General features: G+C 32.0%; 1 protein-coding gene across 1 annotated transcript in view; it reads left to right on the forward strand.

The window, feature by feature from the left end:
* LOC139500078 (uncharacterized) overlaps positions 1-19,601 on the forward strand; it is a 254,646-nt gene that overhangs the window by 60,554 nt on the left and 174,491 nt on the right. The window lies entirely within an intron of this gene.

Below are 19,601 nucleotides of genomic sequence, written 5' to 3' on the forward strand. Positions count from 1 at the left end.
TCAATACTTCTTAAATAAAAATAATTATGAGATGGTTTATATTGATACTGTATGGGTCTTCTTCTGTCGTGTTTATCCTCATTCAACACAGTGTTATCTATATCGATCATCTTTATTGGGCATCTAGCCATTACATATAATCTCAACCAAAAAAGACTAAACTTGAACACAATACAGGATTATTATGTAAACACCCATTTTATAAGACTTACAATAGTAAAAATTCGGTCTTAGGGTTGAAGTTCAGGCAGATGTATACATTCGCGAACTTCCTTAATTTATTTATATATATATATATGACGTGTATCAGTATGACTTTTGAAACGTTTCAGCTGAGTTTGCGTGTTAAAAGAACTTAAACAATGTTATCTTTATTCATATTAAGCAGGGTAAATAGCCTTAGCATCGTTGATTTAAAAAAATATAGGACAAATGACGTACAAAAATGAAGGAAACAGTCACAGGAAGCATTTCAAAAATAAAGTCGATAAAACCCCATTGACTTGAATGGTTCTAAGTATCCATATTTGGAAGAGAATACAATAAATATTTCAGCATGCTTAATATATACTAAATATGTTTTTTTTTCTCCTGAACAAGTGCATGTACCATGAACAATGATAAAACACAAATTCCCGATATTTTATATTTATATGTACATGTCATTTCCAGGCATGAAACGAAATTATTTTTATTTTGAACATATACGATTCAAACAGATGAGAAAACGTGTAGGTAATAGTGATATCTAAAATACTAAAATAACGAAGTCCAATTTGTCAGCCGTCATGGGGTAAAAACGACAAATCAAAGAATTCAACATGAAATATAGCTTCATTTTAATATAGGACAATGCTGTTGATTTTAAAATTTCACCACTCCGGACCCTTTGGTTTTCAACATAATTAATATTGCCAATAATTAACAAGTTCTGGGTCGATTCGATACCGGTACCAATAGTATATTCACCTGTTTCCTATTACCTTATCTGTACGTTCCGCATGTGACAGGCGCACCACCAAACGGTGTATTTAGGATTTTGCCATATACATAGGTCATATTCACAGGGTTGACACTACTAAATTCAAGCATTGTCAAATTGTTCCCTATTATAGTATTTTAATCAGTAAGACTTCCTAAGATGACAATACGAATACTAAAAATCTGGACTGAAAATCAGGCGTATAGGTACAGTTTTCAATTTGTTAGCGGTCACTGATGACGTAAAACAACGAATCAAAGAATTCAACTGTATTTATATATAACTTTATATATAACAATGCTGTTGATTAAAAATACTCCATTCCAGGATCTTTTGTTTTCCAAATAATTAATATTACCAATAATTGATAAGTTCTTGGTCGACGGGTTCAAACAGAAAGATTTTGAAAGCAGAGAAAACTGTGAATCTTATAAATGGCATAACTTTATCAGATGACAATACCAATACTAAAATAAGGCTTACGCATAGTTATATACTTTAATTTAGTCACGGACCCGCGATATCACGGGTGTGTTCTAGTTCTATTAAAATTAGGAGACACGAATTTTGAGCATGTGCCCTGAAAGTTACACTTATTTAGTTACTGTACAGTTATAAAACAATAAGGAAGCTACAGAAATCAAAACAACCAAATCTTCAATACCCCATCGTTTTGGAAATATGAATGGCATTGTGATTTAAAAGAAGATGTTCTTTCATTGTAGTGCAGTAATTCTCTTTATCACAATTATATGCCAGATATATAAGTTGTTTAACCTTGAAAATTGAATCATTTCAAAATAACTGTTAAGGAAGCTTAACATTTTCTCATTTTGATATATGTTCAGTTGCAAATTGGTATGCGTAATATAGTGTGGATTCATTTATTTTCGTGGATACCAGTTTTCGTGGGTAATGGAAAACCTGTATGTTAGTGGGTATTTACTTTGAATTCGTGGTTTTGCTGATGTCTGTATACAAGCCTATAGAAAATTTGTCACACGTTGAACATTTTATTTCGTGGTTTACATATACACACGAAAGTCACGAACATTGGTAGCCAAACAATAATAATAAATCCACAGTATCAACAATTACTTTTTTTCAATTTTAATAAACATAATTAGAATTTGTTGCGGTGTTTGTGTGACTTGCATAAACATCTGAAAGACATGGAGATGTAAAGTGTCAATCAATCGCTGTTGTCACCTATAACTACATTTCTTACCATTTGTATTACCAGATTTGACATTTACCGTGAATAGTTATAAAAGATACCAGGATTATAGTGAACACTGTAATAGGTAAGCCAAAAACTTTGACTAACATTTTCCTAAAGAGTTAAGCAATTAAATCTGAATAGTTAAGTTCAAAAGCAAAACATGGTACGTGAAACATCATCCTGAAATGATGCATATTGCAAAGGATAAAAAGGTAAGGATCATGATAAAAAACAAACTTTGACTCAAAGCTTATAGGTTGCACTTTGTAAATACAGCTGTTTCTCAAAACACACCTCTTTTGGGGAGATCTTGAATATTCATAGAAAATTAAGTTTGTTTACATACTGATTTCCAGTTATGCTCTCTGTGTTCCATCTCACAGAGACATAGCTTGGGAATATTACCAGTAAATAAACATGTGCATATTGTTTACATTGAAATATGTGGTAACGTTTTATTCGAGGTAGGGGTAGTTAAGAAAATTAGTGTTAGTTTCAACTTTGAGAAATTCAGGACATATAAACGTTGAAAATATGCCGCACAGCCCTACATTTTGACCTTTCAAAACAATTGTGGTGCATATGAACTTACAATTCTAGGATAAGATTTTTTTTCAAACATAGTAAAAGTAGCTAGTGGTACAGTTTTAGCCGTAAGAAAAGTTCCTATGGGAAATTGCATTGTCAATATTTACAGAAATGTAATCTATAGTGATATGCGACTTACAAAGTATACATTCATATTAAAAATCATAATGAGTTAATGTGAAATAAAAAAAAAATGATAACACATTTTGACCAAAAGAAGCTTGTATGCGAACTAAATGAGAAGAAACTAAATCAACAAATACTGCAACAGTAGATGAATAAAGGTTTTTCTAGTATATACTTATTTGCAACAATAGAAACATTGTTTTTTTGTCATTTCTCAAGTTTGTGACAAGAGATTATATTAAAAGTTATATGCTCAAAAACCTAAACAATGGTTCATGAACAAAGAACCGGAACAGACTTTAAAAACCTTATGGTGGCGATAAAAGTTCTAATTTCAGAATTGATTTCGGAGATCACATAATGTTATGTTCACATTGAAATTGTTCAACTAACTCAGTAGATTTCAACTTTCAATTTTGAAAGCTAGTAAACAACAACAGTGCTTAACTCCGAGGAAAAGACAAGTATGATAAAGGTGCATTTGGTTCCGTCAATTTGCATCTTAGGAGCATAAATTGTTTAGCATATTTAAAAATATCTGGATCTCAAACCGTTTGACGTAAAAACAAAATGAATATATAAACAAATATGCAAATTCCACTTGTAAAAACAACAACAATCTTCGTGATCTCCATATTGTTTGAAGGCTTACCATGTTTATCTTATGTTAGTAACCATCCGATTGAGTTATTATCTTAGATTGTCGTTGAGTGTTATATCAGTGGGTAGTTTTGAAATAACAGATGATTTAAGTTTTATACTTCTAACATCATGCGGGACAAATGTCTAGTGTCATTTATTAAAAATCTTCCTACATTTATACACAAAGCACAAGTGATAGTAAATTGGACTGTTCTATATTATTTACAATTAGAAAATTAATTCAAATTCAAAAGATAGAGAACATAAATAGCACTGAAGAATACGAACATTCGTATCCACTTTTGCATGTCTTAAATCAAATAGTTCTGATCTGAAACTATATGTATTTTTGTAGTTATTTTTTTTTTAGAGTATATCATTATCCCTTTATACCACTTTCGAATCCATCCGTCACCGTAAAAAGCTCGTCCATTATGCACTCCTTTATGACATCACATCATTTACTAGATTGTGGAGATCGCCTGTATCCCTGTATCCCTGCACTATAAACGTTCACCAAGCGTCTTAATGATCGTCATTGTGCATGTTGTGCAGGATAAACTTGAAATAAAGTTTGTTTTGTAAGTACTTTATCACAAGCTCCTAATGACAGCAGTGCTCATTGTCAATTATGAGAATGTAATTTGCCGAATAATTCGTACAATATAGCATTATAGTCTGCCAACCACTAGCTCAAATTGGAACGGAAGTGACGATGCCTCTAAACGCACGAATGATGTTCACTAAAACCAGAGTTTTTGACGAAAATGCTTCGAACTCGACAGTGGTATATTTTAATTTGAATTGTTCTTTTTTTCACTAGAACCATGATAAATTAGACCGTTGGTTTTTTCCGCTTGAATGGTTTTACACTAGTAATTTTGGAGTCCTTTATAGCTTGTTGTTCGGTGTGAGCCAAGACTCCGTGTTAAGGGCCGTACATTGACCTATAATGGTTTACCTTTTTAAATTGTAATTTGGATGAGAGTTGTCTCATTGGCACTCACACCACATCTTTCTATATCTATTTGTCATTATAAGAAAAGTCAATTCTCTACATCTATAACCAATACGTCACTTCTGAAGAGTATAAAATATTAAACTCGGACAAAAGTTGAGAGACCCTAATTTCCGGATAATGTAAATCCGACGTTCCGGATATTCGGGTTTATTAAATGTTATCGAGTTTAATATGGAGTTCTGGGATATTATTTTGAAAGCTTAATAAATATGTGTCCACCTCAAAAGGAATGTTATCTCTTTTGGATATTTCTAGACATATTTTGCATCAATAGGCACAAAAATAGTAGGACTTTGTAACTACGTAAATTTTTTTTGTCCGGCAATGAAAATTTCATTAAAATTAGGTCGTAAAGTTCCCCCCCAATTTTGCTCTCAAAGTTCAGACGTAAAAAATGGCTTCAGCATTATGGCGTCGTAGAAAGGCGTCTAAGAAAAAGAAAAAAAAAGAAAATAGCCTTGCCAGACGTTATAATAATTTGGACTAGGGAAGTCCATGCAACCGGACAAAATCAACCAACTGATTCAATGGAAAAACCCCAAAAACATCTTCAACGACTTTTTCGTATTGATTTCCAATATCTTTTGTTACTAAGGCCGTGTTCTCATTGACCTAAACTCGGTGTTATGTTGGTGTAATTCACACGTGAACTAAGCACAATTACGTTCCTATTGATAAAACTCAATGTTTACATGTAGTTTGAATTATGTTTTGTCTACAAGCAATTTTTAGTCAATGTAGAACTTGTGTAGTTCGGTGATTATAAAACAAGGTATTTAGAACATGCATTTTACCAAGTATATTTAAAAAATAAATGTGTTTTAAATAAAATTGATATTTATAAGAATTATTTATGTGGTTTGTTTTACCGAATTATTTGTCTAAACTTGATATATTAATTGGTTTTATATAAAAAAAAACTTTTAAAGTAGCCTTATTAGGGAGCAACCATTTAACTACATGCGGGAAGGGGGTTATGGTTATATGTTCAACACATATTTTTTCCATGCATAGCACGAACATTTTTATTTAAATTGTCAAAGCTATCAATCAAATAATTTTGTTCAAATTTAACACTATAAGGTATGGGGAAAATCTGGATTCAGAATTGTTTTCCCCTCATTAAACAGAATATTGTTTTCACCAATTTTAGAATTAGAATATTGTTTATGAAAATAAACCCAACCCCCCTTTTTTAGTTGAATGGTCATTCCCTGAACCCTTATTATGACTTAAATCATCATCATTGCCAACACATAATTCATTTGAAAATGTCTTCCCGAATTGACTAGACATACACAGAAATATTTACCACTGGTAAATCAACGATTCACTGATAAATGCATTACTAAAACACCCTAAACAGCTCAATCCTTCTTCTTCATTTGTAGCCTACGCGATGTATTGCATTATCAGTGGCAGATTCAGATGGGAGCGGGTTCCGGGGTTGGAACCCCCTTTTTCGGACGATCAAGTTTGGAACCCCATGCATTTTAAAAATGCCTTTAGTATCTAAAAAATAGGTGCAAATCATCAAAATGGCTTTCATCACTGCTAGGAAAGTTGTCCAAGAAATTTTATTCGATTCTATGAAGTACACATTTAAATAACATAAAGTGTATAAGTGTAAACAAAACTTATGCACAGGTAACTAAACCCGGTGTACATTACAAAAAAATAATTGTAAACATGTTTACTGTACATGGCGTTTGGTGTGAACACGGCCTTTAATATACTAGCTAGTATACACCTTTTGTATATGCTTACAGTTTTTTAAACGAAATGTACAAACCTTTAAATATAATAATCAATACACCTTTACAACTTCCTTGTCATTATACATGTACAAAACAATTGATGAAATACAAAAATGATATTTAAATGAGATTTAACAACATTTACATAGGTAAGCTTTCTTTTCAGTTCATATTCAAAATTTCATGACGTGAAATGATAAGAAGGCACATACTAACATCTTTGCTATAGCAACCGTGAGTGAATCTCTTTCAAGTGATTGTGATCACAGCATCATTAAAATGCATGGGAAGTTGGAGAAAGAAGCTCTAGGCTTTCTTAATAGTCTGAAGATCACTTCAAAAATACAAGTAAAAGTTCAAGCAAAAAAATAAAAATCTTAGCGATTTTCCGACACGCCTACTTTTTGAAAGAACATATATGCAAAAAATAAAAATAAGTATTGAATCATATTGAAAGAATTTAGGGACCATCACAAATGCTTCCACTGATGATTCATCGACGAAAGCAAGTCACTTACTTATTCAACTGGCATACACAAAAAATATCTATATACCTCGTCCTCCTTCTAAAATATCTCCTATCCCGTTTCCTGATAGTTGAATTGAATAATGTGTTAATCAACAATTTCCAGAAGACCCTCATCAATCCTTCATTAAATAATATTAATAAAAGGCGTGGATGATTCTTGAGTAGTTGCAGCTCATTCTTTCACGCTAATGATAATAAAATGTTCCGAAACAAAAGAAAAGAGAACAGAATATTTAAAAACACTACTTGACTTTTTTCGTTAGTTTTCTAGATCTTGATGCTCGTTGACTTGCAGTTATTCATAGAAATGTTCTATTTCTTGCTCACGCAGAAGCATTTCTTAGTGATGTTGATATTGAATTTAAATCTCAGTCTAGAGATATAAAAGCAAAGCTATGCAATTGGGATAACATACCGACTATTTGGCAATACTGAATTTCTGCTGCAGTTTATCTATCGAAGGTGGAAAATATTGTCTATAAAAGTAGTTTAGGATGTTGTTAATTTCAATGTAGCAAAACATACAAAATAGAAGAATTTTTAAAAGTCAGCGAGGCTTTATTAAAACACTACAAAGACATATTTCCAAATTGCTAAGCAACAGTAAATAACTTTCAAAAATGTTTATAAACATCTTTGTGGAAAACAAGTGCAGAAGTTCAAAAAGTATAAGTCTATTGTGTAAATATAGCGATATAGATATCGAGAACGTTAACAATAATCAACACTGATAAAGAAATAGATCATTTAAGAAGTAAAAACTTAATCATGGATGCTGAAGATATTATCAAAACGTTTTTCATTGAACTTTTTATCAGGATCCTATATAACGAAAGTAAAAACACGTGGTTAGTTGAAATTTCAAAAGATGCATTTTCTGCAGGAAACACGACGGGTGCCACATGTGGAGCAGGATCTGCTTACCCTTCCGGAGCACCTGAGATCACCCCTATTTTTTTTGGTTGGGTTCGTGTTGTTTATTCTTTAGTTTTCTATGTTGTGTCGTGTGTGCTGTTGTTTGTTTGTCTTTTTCATTTTTAGCCATGGCGTTGTCAGTTGTTTTAGATTTATTAGTTTGACTGCCCTTTGGTATCTTTCGTCCCTCTTTTAAGGAAACGGTTGTCTAGTGCTTATTTTCCGGTTACCACCAAAACCCTAACTCAACATCAACCCATATATTTACACATCTGCTGAAGATACACATGAAGTCTGTACATATAACCAGTACTGAGTCCATAGGTCGTGAGGTAAAACAAGTTCGTATGTTTTGCCAAGTGTTTAGTCCTGTTACCATCGAAATGGCATTATGTACATGGCACATTCAATTTTTGATGAAGAAAAGTTTCCTCCTCTACTTGATGAAGCTATAAGGTTATTAGATAACATTGACAAAGGCATTGGAGGCAAGGGATTCACTGAATTCGGAGTTGTTAAACGCATTGGAGATTTAAGTTTTTCAATCAGTATATGATATATTCACTAAAAATGGGATGCTATGAAAAATTAGACAAAGCTGTCCAACCAGAAAAAGAGATATTTTAAAGAAAGCTATTGCCATTGCTAATAGAATGGAATGTCAAATAAATGACATGACATCATAAAAACTCTGTCTGGAATCCATTTAAAAATTGCCAAACTTTTCATAAGAACCAAAAACAGACGAAAATATAAAGAAAGCAAAATACCATTATAAAAAGGCATACGATCGCGAATTTGAAAGTTATAATACAAGATTCACTCGATTTCATCAAAGGGCTGTTATTCATTATGCTGAATGCTGCATACAATTTCCTAAGTCTGATAAATTGACAAATGCCAGGCAAATGTTGTTCGATATAAAACGTCGGATAGGAGCTGATGCACTGTTTGAAGATGAAATTCAAAAGATAGTTTGGTAAGTTTATTAACACCTAGGATTTAGCTGTGAAATCGTATTAACAAACACATCTAAAAGTACACAAGCAACAAAAGGCAAAAAGGCATGAAATGTAAATAAATGTAAATAAACATAACATTTTAGAATTTAGAGGTAGTTTCAGTTGTGATAAAGTAGTGTCCTATACCTTAATTCAATTCCAATCCAGGTACAATTTTTAATGAACTAGTTGACTATCTTGCAACTTTGAATTAAAAGAAAACAAGTTAATTTCGTGAAATAAGTTATCTTGTACTAATTTTAAAATGTAAATAAAGGTAAAAATTTATATAAAGGGATCTAAAAGGTAAATATAGATAACGAACAGTCACTTCAAGTGTCACATGTTGAATTTCCCTACGCATTAACATTCGTTGAGTATTGATTGAATAAAACAGTACTATGACCTAAAATGGTTTACTTACAAATTGTGACTAAGATGGAGAGTTGTCTTATTGGCACTCACACCCCATCTTCTTATATCTCAATAGTTTTGCCGTATACCAAACTGTATAGATATAAGAAAATTTGGTTCGTATGTTTGTAAAATTAAGAGTGATTGTTACATGTAATGCCGGTTTCGAGGAACTTCCTTTGCATTTAACGTTATATTTATTTCTAAATTTCTTATTTTGTAAGTACTAAATGATATCTGTGTACTTTTAAATAACATTAATATATATAGGTTGAATGAACTTTCGTCGGTGTATTAAACGACCTTTTCCCATGATCATCAGATAGTTAGGCTAAAACTTATTGTACAATAATTAAGTTTGTACGTATATTTTTTTTCTTGAAATGAAAAGTATACCATTCAGTTTTCTCAAGAATAACTTCGTTGGATAACAAAAATACATGTCCGATTCTGAAAATATATTCATGGGGTTGCTGAACATTTTGAAATACAATAAAATACTGTCAGTGTTATATATTTGTATCTCTCTTTGTTAATAATGATTAAGTTGAAAACCTACTGTCATTATGCTAAAAGACCATACGAATGTACCAATATCACTTTCTCATTGATGATGACACAATAACAAGGGAAGATAAAGGAGTTCAGACTGTATCTTCACAGTAAGTAATTCAGAACCTCATTGATGAAGAGATTTTTAAAAATTGTTAAGAGACAATCCTTCAGAATCTATTGAAAAAGTCCCGTATGAGAAAATAAAATGTGAGTCTTTCAGGACCGGATTGTAATGTAACACGTTGAATATGCCAATAAACTCATCATTGATACCAGGACTAAATTTAGTATATACGCCAGACGCGCGTTTCGTCTACAAAAGACTCATCAGTGACGCTCGAATCAAAAAAAGTTGAAAAGGCCAAATAAAGTACGAAGTTAAAGAGTATTGAGGACCAAAATTCCTAAAAGTTTTGCCAAATACAGCTAAGGTCATCTATGCCTGAGGTACAAAAGCCTCAATATTAAAAAAAGATCAAAAATTTGTAAACAGTAAATTGATAAATATAACAATATCAATGACAATTCATGTCAGCACAAAAAGTACTGACTACTGGGCTTGTGATACCCTCGGGGAAATAAATCTCCACCAGCTGTGGCATCGACCCAGTGGTTGTAAATAAGAGACTTCATTCGAAACATATTGCATAAGTGTACGTTGAATGAAAAATTTCAAATCAAGATTTATTTTATTTGCCTTTAAAAACCAGTTGATAATTTTCCAATATACACATACATCAGGTGTAATCGAGCGACCGTTTAAAACTTTTGATAAACATAAATGAATGAATACATGCATAAAGAATGTTCATTGCAATCATATTTTTGATAGTTTTTGTTTAGGACCTGAGAAATTTTCGCATTGAGATTAATTCCTATTTCTATCAAATTCAATGTTTCTGGTTTAGGAAAAGAAGGGACGAACTGATAGATTCAGTGTACCAAATTTAATTACGAACTTGTCTAAATTAAAGACGAGTAAAGGAACAAAGTTTTCGTTGTTGTTCTTCATTGGACTTTATCAAAATGGATAAAAAAAACCTCTTTTCATTGCAACTTCAAGAAGCCCCAAGGAGGATTTTTCCGAATTATTTGCTAGATTTATGCCATTTTAAGTCTCTATTGTGTACACCACAGACGCCTGGATATTATTATTTTTATCAAAATATCATGCATCTTGTAATTTTTCAGATTTAACTCAATTATTTCCTTGTTAAATTCATAAAAGAGTTAAAGAATTTAGAGGAAAATATTTAAAGGGAAATACAAGACATCACCAGTGTGTAAACGAACTAGTAATAGTGTATGAATTTGCTAAATAATTTTTATGGAAAGACAAAAAGCTACAGACAACAATCCGACCGAAAGAAACACTACCGGCTCCAAGGAGTGTGTGTGGCTCACCTGATATTTATATTTATAATTGATGCATGAAATAATGGAATCGTAATACTTTAGCTTTTGTTTCAGAGATATAAGTCAAAACTGCATTTCCCCCCTAAGTTCAGACTAGAAGAGTTTTGTAAGATTACAAAAATTTACCAAAAAATTGTTAAAAATTAACTATAAAGGACAATAAATCCTTTAGAGGTCAATTGACCATTTTGGTCAAGTTGACTTATTTGTAAATCTTACTTTGATGAACATTGGTGCTGTTTACAGGTTACAATTTGTCTGAAAATTTCAGGATCGATAGATCTTGACCTAATAAACAATTACCTATAAATGATTTGGTTGCAGAGATATAGATTTTAAACTAGATACCCAAATGTTGATTGTGGCCAAAATTGGTTAAATTTGGCCAAGTTGTTTCAGAGGACGACAGACTACGGACGCTTAGTGATGAGAAAAGCTCACTCGGCCCCTTGGGCAAGGTGAGCTAAAAAGGGAATATTTTTTTGGTAATGGTCTCTTAAGAACATGCTTTGAAATTTAGTCATTATTCTCAGTTTATTTTTATTGTTACTTGCCATAAGTTACATTATTCCATTGTTTCAAATTATATTAAGTATCATAAATATTACTAATTTAGTTCTTATTACTTTATAGGGATGGCTATATATATAGCTATCAAAAGCGGTTCTGTCAAAAAACGAGAGATTGACTGATATCGGATAAGAAAAGAGTCCAATCTGAATTACAAAGAATTGATATGGAAATTGAGGAAGTTGAAAATGAATTACAAAAGATCAATTATATTTCAGACCATGAATAATGTCTAAAAATGAAAAGGAAGAATTGAACATAACTCACATGTTTGTAACTATATATGTGAATAATCAATATATCTGAATAATCATTTTAGATCTCTAGAAGACTTAATAAAATGACAACAGAAGATAAGAATGTGGCAATTGATTATAATTATTTTCAATTGTCATATATATATAGTACAGGATGTTTGATATTGAAATTGCAACATGTCCTGCTTACTGTAATACTATGACGTTTGATGTCATTATAATAATTACATTTTCATTATATATGTTGCATTTGGTGTCATTATAACAATTAAAATGTCAGGATAATTGTAATATTTGATGCCATTATAACAACTTCAATATAAAAATAAAGGTAATATTTGATAACATTATTATAATTACAATGTTAGGATACATGTAAATAAGATGACTTTATAATAATTGCTATTATAAAGATTCGAGCACTACTGATAAGTCTTATGTAGACGAAACAGACACCTGTCGTTCACAATTTCAATATGAAGATAGTGCGGATCAAGAATTTTTCATAAGTGGGGGCCTACTGACTTCCTAAGAAGGGGCCCGCTTCATTAAAGGTTCATTGATTCCCTTCCAAGAAAAGGGGGCCCAGGCCCCCTATCCCTTTCAAAATCCTCCTCTAAATGTATCTATTACGATGTTTTTTTTTATCAATTTAGAATTTAATCATGTTTTATTAAATAAAAGTTGTTGTAATAATATTTTCTCCATTGATAAACACAATCATTCATTTCCTATTGCAAAAACATATACTTTTAGAATAATACAGTCATATGTATAGGAGAGGTAAGTAACACTCTGACAGTATGTATCGTATTTCATAATTTCACAGGACAGGGAATACAATGTAGAAGCAGGATCTAATTTGAATTTTACTCGTTATTTGGTCAAATGATTAGATTAGGCACAATCCTCATACATTTTTCAAAATAATCACTTCCATCTCTAAGGTCTATGACAGCGTCTAAGTGGTGAATAGCTGATAAATATGCGTATGACTATCTTGATGATTTAAGAACAAAGATCTAAAACCAGTCATTCAAAGACCACATGAGAGTACCGTCACATGGAACTTGATCGATATGCTTCACCTGACGTAGGAACCGATCAAACAATGTTAACATACTATAAAAAAAATCAACCTGGTTAACTGACCACAGGAAGTACTATATAGATATATGTATTATGCGGATGAATAACATTTTAATTGTATAAGATATAAATGTGATACGACTCGTGTGAAACCAATGCCAGCCAATATGACACGTGTTCTTTAACTCTACTGTTGATTTGCATGTGTACTTCTACCGACGGATCGAACTGAAAGTGAAAAGTTATAGGGCATACAAAACAATATGAACCTGCTACATGATTATGAAAGTCATGTCTTATGTCCAGAATATTAGCAGTGTCTCCTCAACATTTAATTTTTGTGTGTCGCAAGTTCATCAAAAACTGTTTGTAGACATTTTTATATATAAAAAAAACAAGATGTGGTATGACTGTCAACAATACAACTCTCCACAAGACACCTCATGACACAGAAAGTAATAACTATAGTTCACCGTACGTCCTTCAACAATGATCAAAGACTTTACCACATATTCAGCTATAAAAGTACCCGAAATGACAAATGTAAAACAATTCAAACGAGAAAACTAATGGCCTAATTTATGTTTCGAATTTTTAGCTACCCTGGCCCAAAGGGCCGAGTGAGCTTTTCACTTGGCGTCCGGCGTCCGTCGTCGTCGACCGACGGATCGAACTGAAAGTGAAAAGTTATCGGGCATACAAAACAATATGAACCCCGCTACATGATTATGAAAGTCATGTCTTAGGTCCAGAATATTAGCAGTGTCTCCTCAACATTTAATTTTTGTGTGTCGCAAGTTCATCAAAAACTGTTTGTAGACATTTTTATATATAAAAAAACAAGATGTGGTATGACTGTCAATAAGACAACTCTCCACAAGAGACCTCATGACACAGAAAGTAATTACTATAGTTCACCGTACGTCCTTCAACAATGAGCAAAGACTTTACCACATATTCAGCTATAAAAGTACCCGAAATGACAAATGTAAAACAATTCAAACGAGAAATTCGAAATTTCGAATTTTTAGCTACCCTGGCCCAAAGGGCCGAGTGAGCTTTTCACTTGGCGTCCGGCGTCTGTCGTCGTCGTCCGTCGTCGTAATTTTTTACAAAAATCTTCTCCTCTGAAACTACTGGGCCAAATTTGACCAAACTTGGCCACAATCATTATTGGGGTACAAATGTATCTAGTTTTAAAAATGTGTGGCGTGACCCAGCCAACCAACCAAGATGGCCGCCATGGCTAAAAATAAAACATAAGGGTAAAATGTAGATTTTGGCTTTCAACTCTGAAACCAAAGCATTTAGAGCAAATCTGACATGGGGTTGAATTGTTTATCAGTTCAAGATCTATCTGCCCTGAGATTTTCAGACGAATTGGACAACCGGTTGTTGGGTTGATGTCACTGAATTGATAATTTTAAGGAAATTTTGACGTTTTTTGGCTATAATCTTGAATATTTTTATAGATATAGATAAACCGTAAACAGCAATAATGTTCAGCAAAGTAAGATCTACAAATAAGTCAACAAGATCAAAATGGTCAGTTGATCCCTTAAGGAGTTATTGTTTTTTATAGTCATTTTTCCCCATTTTTTGGTAAATTTTTGTAATTTTTTACAAAAATCTTCTCCTCTAAAACTACTGGGCCAAATTTAACCATACATGGCCACAATTATTATTGAGGTATCTAGTGTAAAAAATGTGTGCGGTGACCAAGCCAACCAACCAAGATGGCAGCCATGGCTAAAAATAGAACATAGTGGTAAAATGTAGATCTTGGCTCATAAATCTGAAGCCAAAGCATTAAGAGCATTCAGACATGGAGTTAAATTGTTTTGCAAACCAAGATCTCTCTGCCTTGAATGAAATTTTCAGATGGATCGGACAACCGGTTGTTGGGTTGCGGCCCCTAAATTGGTACTTTTTAAGGAAATTTTGCTGTTTTTGGTTATTATCTTGAATATTATTATAGATAGAGATAAACTGTAAAGAGCAATAATGTTCAGCAAAGTAAGATTTACAAATAAGTCAACATGACCAAAATGGTCAGTTGACCCCTTAAGGAGTTATTGCCCTTTGCAGTCAATTTTTAATAATTTTCGTAAATTTTGTTAATTTTTGTAAATTTTAACAAACTATTTTCCTCTGTAACTAATGGTCCAAGTTCATTATAAATATAGATAATTGTAAGAAGCAAGAATGTTCAGTAAAGTAAGATCTACAAACATATCAACAGCAACAAAACACAATTGTGTCATTAATCCATCTGTGTCCTTTGTTTAATATGCACATAGACCAAGGTTAGCGACACAGGCTCATAAGAGCCTCTAGTTTTCTATACCGAAAACAAATATGTAACACATCAACAAATGACAACCACAGAATTCCAGTCTCTTAACTTTTTTCAGGTACATATATACAGAATTGGGGGGAATTTTGGGGGGTGGGGTATATGTTAGAAGGATTTCAACCCTCTCCGTAACATGGGACGGTGGTGTAACAGTACAACATAAGATCCGAACTATAAAAATGGTTAAAAAAGCATTAACTCATCAGATAGATACAAATGGAAACACATCTATACTAAACACATAGTGGACGTGACAGTGTACTTGTATATCCCAACAACAAAAAAAAAAGTACTGACCTGAGATTACTCTCAGTTACTGCAAGCTAGTTCAAAGCCACAAACAACCAATGAAATAAAAATCATGCATCTTAGACTAAATTATCAATAAGTACACATCCAATGGATTTAGCGTAAAGACGTCATAAGCAGTCGTAGAAAAACATGAACTTGTTATGCCTACTTGTGGTAACTTGTGATGTTAATATTCTGTCTCATTTACGCTATTTAAAATTCACATCGACTTTCAATTGGTTAACAACCATATAACAAATATACGTTTCACATCCGCATTTGTTCAGTTGCAATAATAGGACACTGAATTAAACTTATTATCAGCTATCAAAATGAGAATAAGATATTAACCGGAACACTTTATTTGAATTTAACGTTTTCGTTTCCTGTATTATATATAGGCTATTTACATGTGACGAACAATTCTATTTTTCTATACGTATAAACAATGACTGAACGTAGAAAGGGTTAATGCAAAGAAGATTTTGTTTCTAAGGGCGCATTCACACGTTTTTTTATTCATACCAAAGTTAGAACAATTGAAAACACATATTACAGAATATATTGTACATTTCTTAATATATCTTATTGTAGTAACTGATTGTCAACGCACTTACTTCAGGGAATAATCTTGTGACTTGAATGCCTCCTATGAACAACAAATCATTATGGTTGCCATGAAAAAAAGGCCGTGTGTGGAAATCAAGCTCGGCACCAAATGGATATCAAATTCTTTTTTCTTCGTCACTTTGGTCCACGAATTTCAACCTGGCTGTTGGCCTTTGGCGTCAAATTTGATAGGAGGAAACTAGATACAAAACAAATCAAGGGACTAAAAAGGTTTATTTACGCGCTAATAAAAGGATAATTCATCGCAAATTTATATCACATTTAAGAGAAATTAAACACTTCTTTCATAAAAATGATAAATTTCAAAAACTGGTCATACTTATATTGTACGGGTCTTTATTTTGTGGTGTTTATCCTCATTCAACAGACGGTTATCTATATTTATACTGCATTAGTTGGGTTTATGTCCTAACTATAGTAACATAGCTATATTTTGTTCAATATCAATATCAATTTCCTCATGGAACAATATGTCAGGAGTTAACTAAGGGATGAAAATGGTTTAAAATTTGTGTTCCAATTTAAATAGCTATCAATGCATTAATTAAAGTTGCAGTATAAAAACAAAATTAGATCAATGTCATAAGAATATAAATTTTTTGTACTCGGCACAAAACTGGGGAAGGGCTCGGTAGAACCTCGTCCTTCCCCCCAAAAAGTTGACCTAATATTGTATACCGATCATCTGTATTGGCCATCTAGCCAATACACCAAATTGCAAGCAAATAGACAATACAGGATACTTTGTCATGTATGTAAACACCCATTTCAAAACATTTACAATAGTAAAAATTCGGTCTTAGTTCAGGCAGATATATACAGTCGCTAACTTCCTTAATTTATTTATGTATAAATGACGTATATATCAGTATGACTTTTGAAACGTTTCAGCTGAGTTTGCGTGTTAAAAGAACTTAAACAATGTTATCTTTAAAGCATATAAAGCATGGTAGATCATTATTTATAAAATGCAAAGAATATAATATTTGAATAGCTTTAGCATTTTGATTAAAAAAATATAGGACAAATGACGTCCACAAATGAAAGAAACGGCCACAGGAAGAGTTTAAACGTTAAAGTCGGTTAAGCCGCATTGACTTGAATGGTTCTAAGTATAAATATTTGGAAGAGAAAGGACATTATAACACCATTCTAATTTTACAATAAGCATTTCAGGTTGCTGAATATATACTAAATACATAATTGTCTCCTGAACAAGGGCATGTAACATGAACAATAATAAAACAAAGATACCCATTTTCTTTATATATATATATCATCATGTAATGTCCAGGCATAAAAAGAAATTATTTTGAACATTTGCGATTCAAACAGATAAGAGAACGTGTACGTAATAGTGATATTTCATTAAGAATCGGAGACATGATTTTTTAGCTTGAGCTCTGTATTAATTTATAATTACATTAGATGCATGTTTCATCATAATACTTTATTCTGATTGGCTAATTGCGCATCACATGTTATTCCCTAAGCAGTTGTATCACACAATAAAACTTTTCATTCATGATGACACGAGGGCCCAAAGAAAATACAAAATGAAAAAATAATAAAACGGGTGTGTAAAGAAAAATGCTCAGTTAAAGAAGCAAGAACACATGTTCTTAAAGAATAAAAAAAAAATCCATTGCAGGGTAAAAAGGGAAAAATTCCTAAGGAGCATGAAAAGATTTCACTAACAAAGGGCTTGTTTCAACAGCTCACAGAGTTTGACAATTTTATTCTTTTAATAATTATGACAGCAATACAGGTTCCAACATTACCTGATAATGTACAAAAAGTCAGTGTTGTAGCTAACATGGTTTTAGAATTGCTTGGTGTACACGTTAACCAAGAATATATACTAGATAAACTTACATTAATAAACTAAGTTTTTGTTTATACTTGTATTTAATAATGAAATATATACTGTCTACATTCATGTCAATTATAATGTATATTTTTATCATATTCATGGCTTTACAACTTAGTTTGGCACATTGGAACTGCCTAGGAATTCGGTCATATATACCGGAATTTATATGGCACTTAAACAATATTAAAGATACGCCAAATATTTTATGTTTTCAAGAAACTTTTTGTATTTTCGAAAAAGATTACCTTGAAATACCAGGTTACACACTAGCTACATTCTCAAGTCGAGGTGTTAACAGAGGTGGAACAGCCATTTATGTTAAAAAATATATTAATTATAGTACAGTTGATTTTCAGAGTACATTTGCAACTTCTGCAATTTATATTATACATAACAGTAAGAAATTTCTGATACTTAATTTATATGACCCTAAATTAGACACTAAATATGAAGACTATGATGCTCTTCTTAGTCAAATAACAACAGAATACATATTGTGTGGTGACTTTAATGCTCACCATACATTATGGGGGAAAAGAATCGATACTAAAGGTAGAGAACTTTTGAAGTGTATTCAAGATAATAATATATGTCTTTTAAACGAAGGATCAGGAACTAGACTGAATCCGATCAATTTAGAAACATCATGTTTAGATTTAACTTTTTGTAGTCCTAATATTTGACAAAAAATTAATTGGTTGGTAGATCAACATTCCACCTTTGGAAGTGATCATTTTTGTGTGTACATTGACTCTAATATATATATTGGAGATTACAACAGTGATTTCTCCCCCAAATGGAATTTTAAGAGAACAAATTGGAAAAGCTTCACGAAAGAATGTGACATTAAATTTACAGAAAATTTAATTACAGACGATATAAGCAAACTAACAATACATTAACCACTGAATTGATTAATATAGCATGTACCCATATTCCTATTAAGAAATTTCATAAAACAAATAAACCTTGTGTTTCTTGGTGGACAAAGGAATGTACTTCAGCTATAAAGGCTAGAAACAAAGATAGAAATAGAGCAAGACATACTGGAAATGGGAATGATTTTAAAATTTATAAAGACAAAGAAAGATTTTGTAAAAAAGTATTAAAAGATACACAGGACAACCATTGGTCAAATTACTGTACTAGTCTTAATTGTAATAATAACATTTCAGATCTATGGCATAATGTAAACAAGATGTTAGGGAAGATAAGTACAATGTTTACTTAATTCGGTAGATTTCAACTTTCAATTTTGAAAGCAAATTAACAACAAAAATGCTCCGAGGAAAAAGACACCTATAACAAAGGTGCGTTTGGGTCCATCAAATTTGTATCTTAGGAGCATAGCTGGGGTAGCATATTTT

This window comes from Mytilus edulis, chromosome 13 (assembly GCF_963676685.1).
Source record: "Mytilus edulis chromosome 13, xbMytEdul2.2, whole genome shotgun sequence".
NCBI lineage: Eukaryota > Metazoa > Mollusca > Bivalvia > Mytilida > Mytilidae > Mytilus > Mytilus edulis.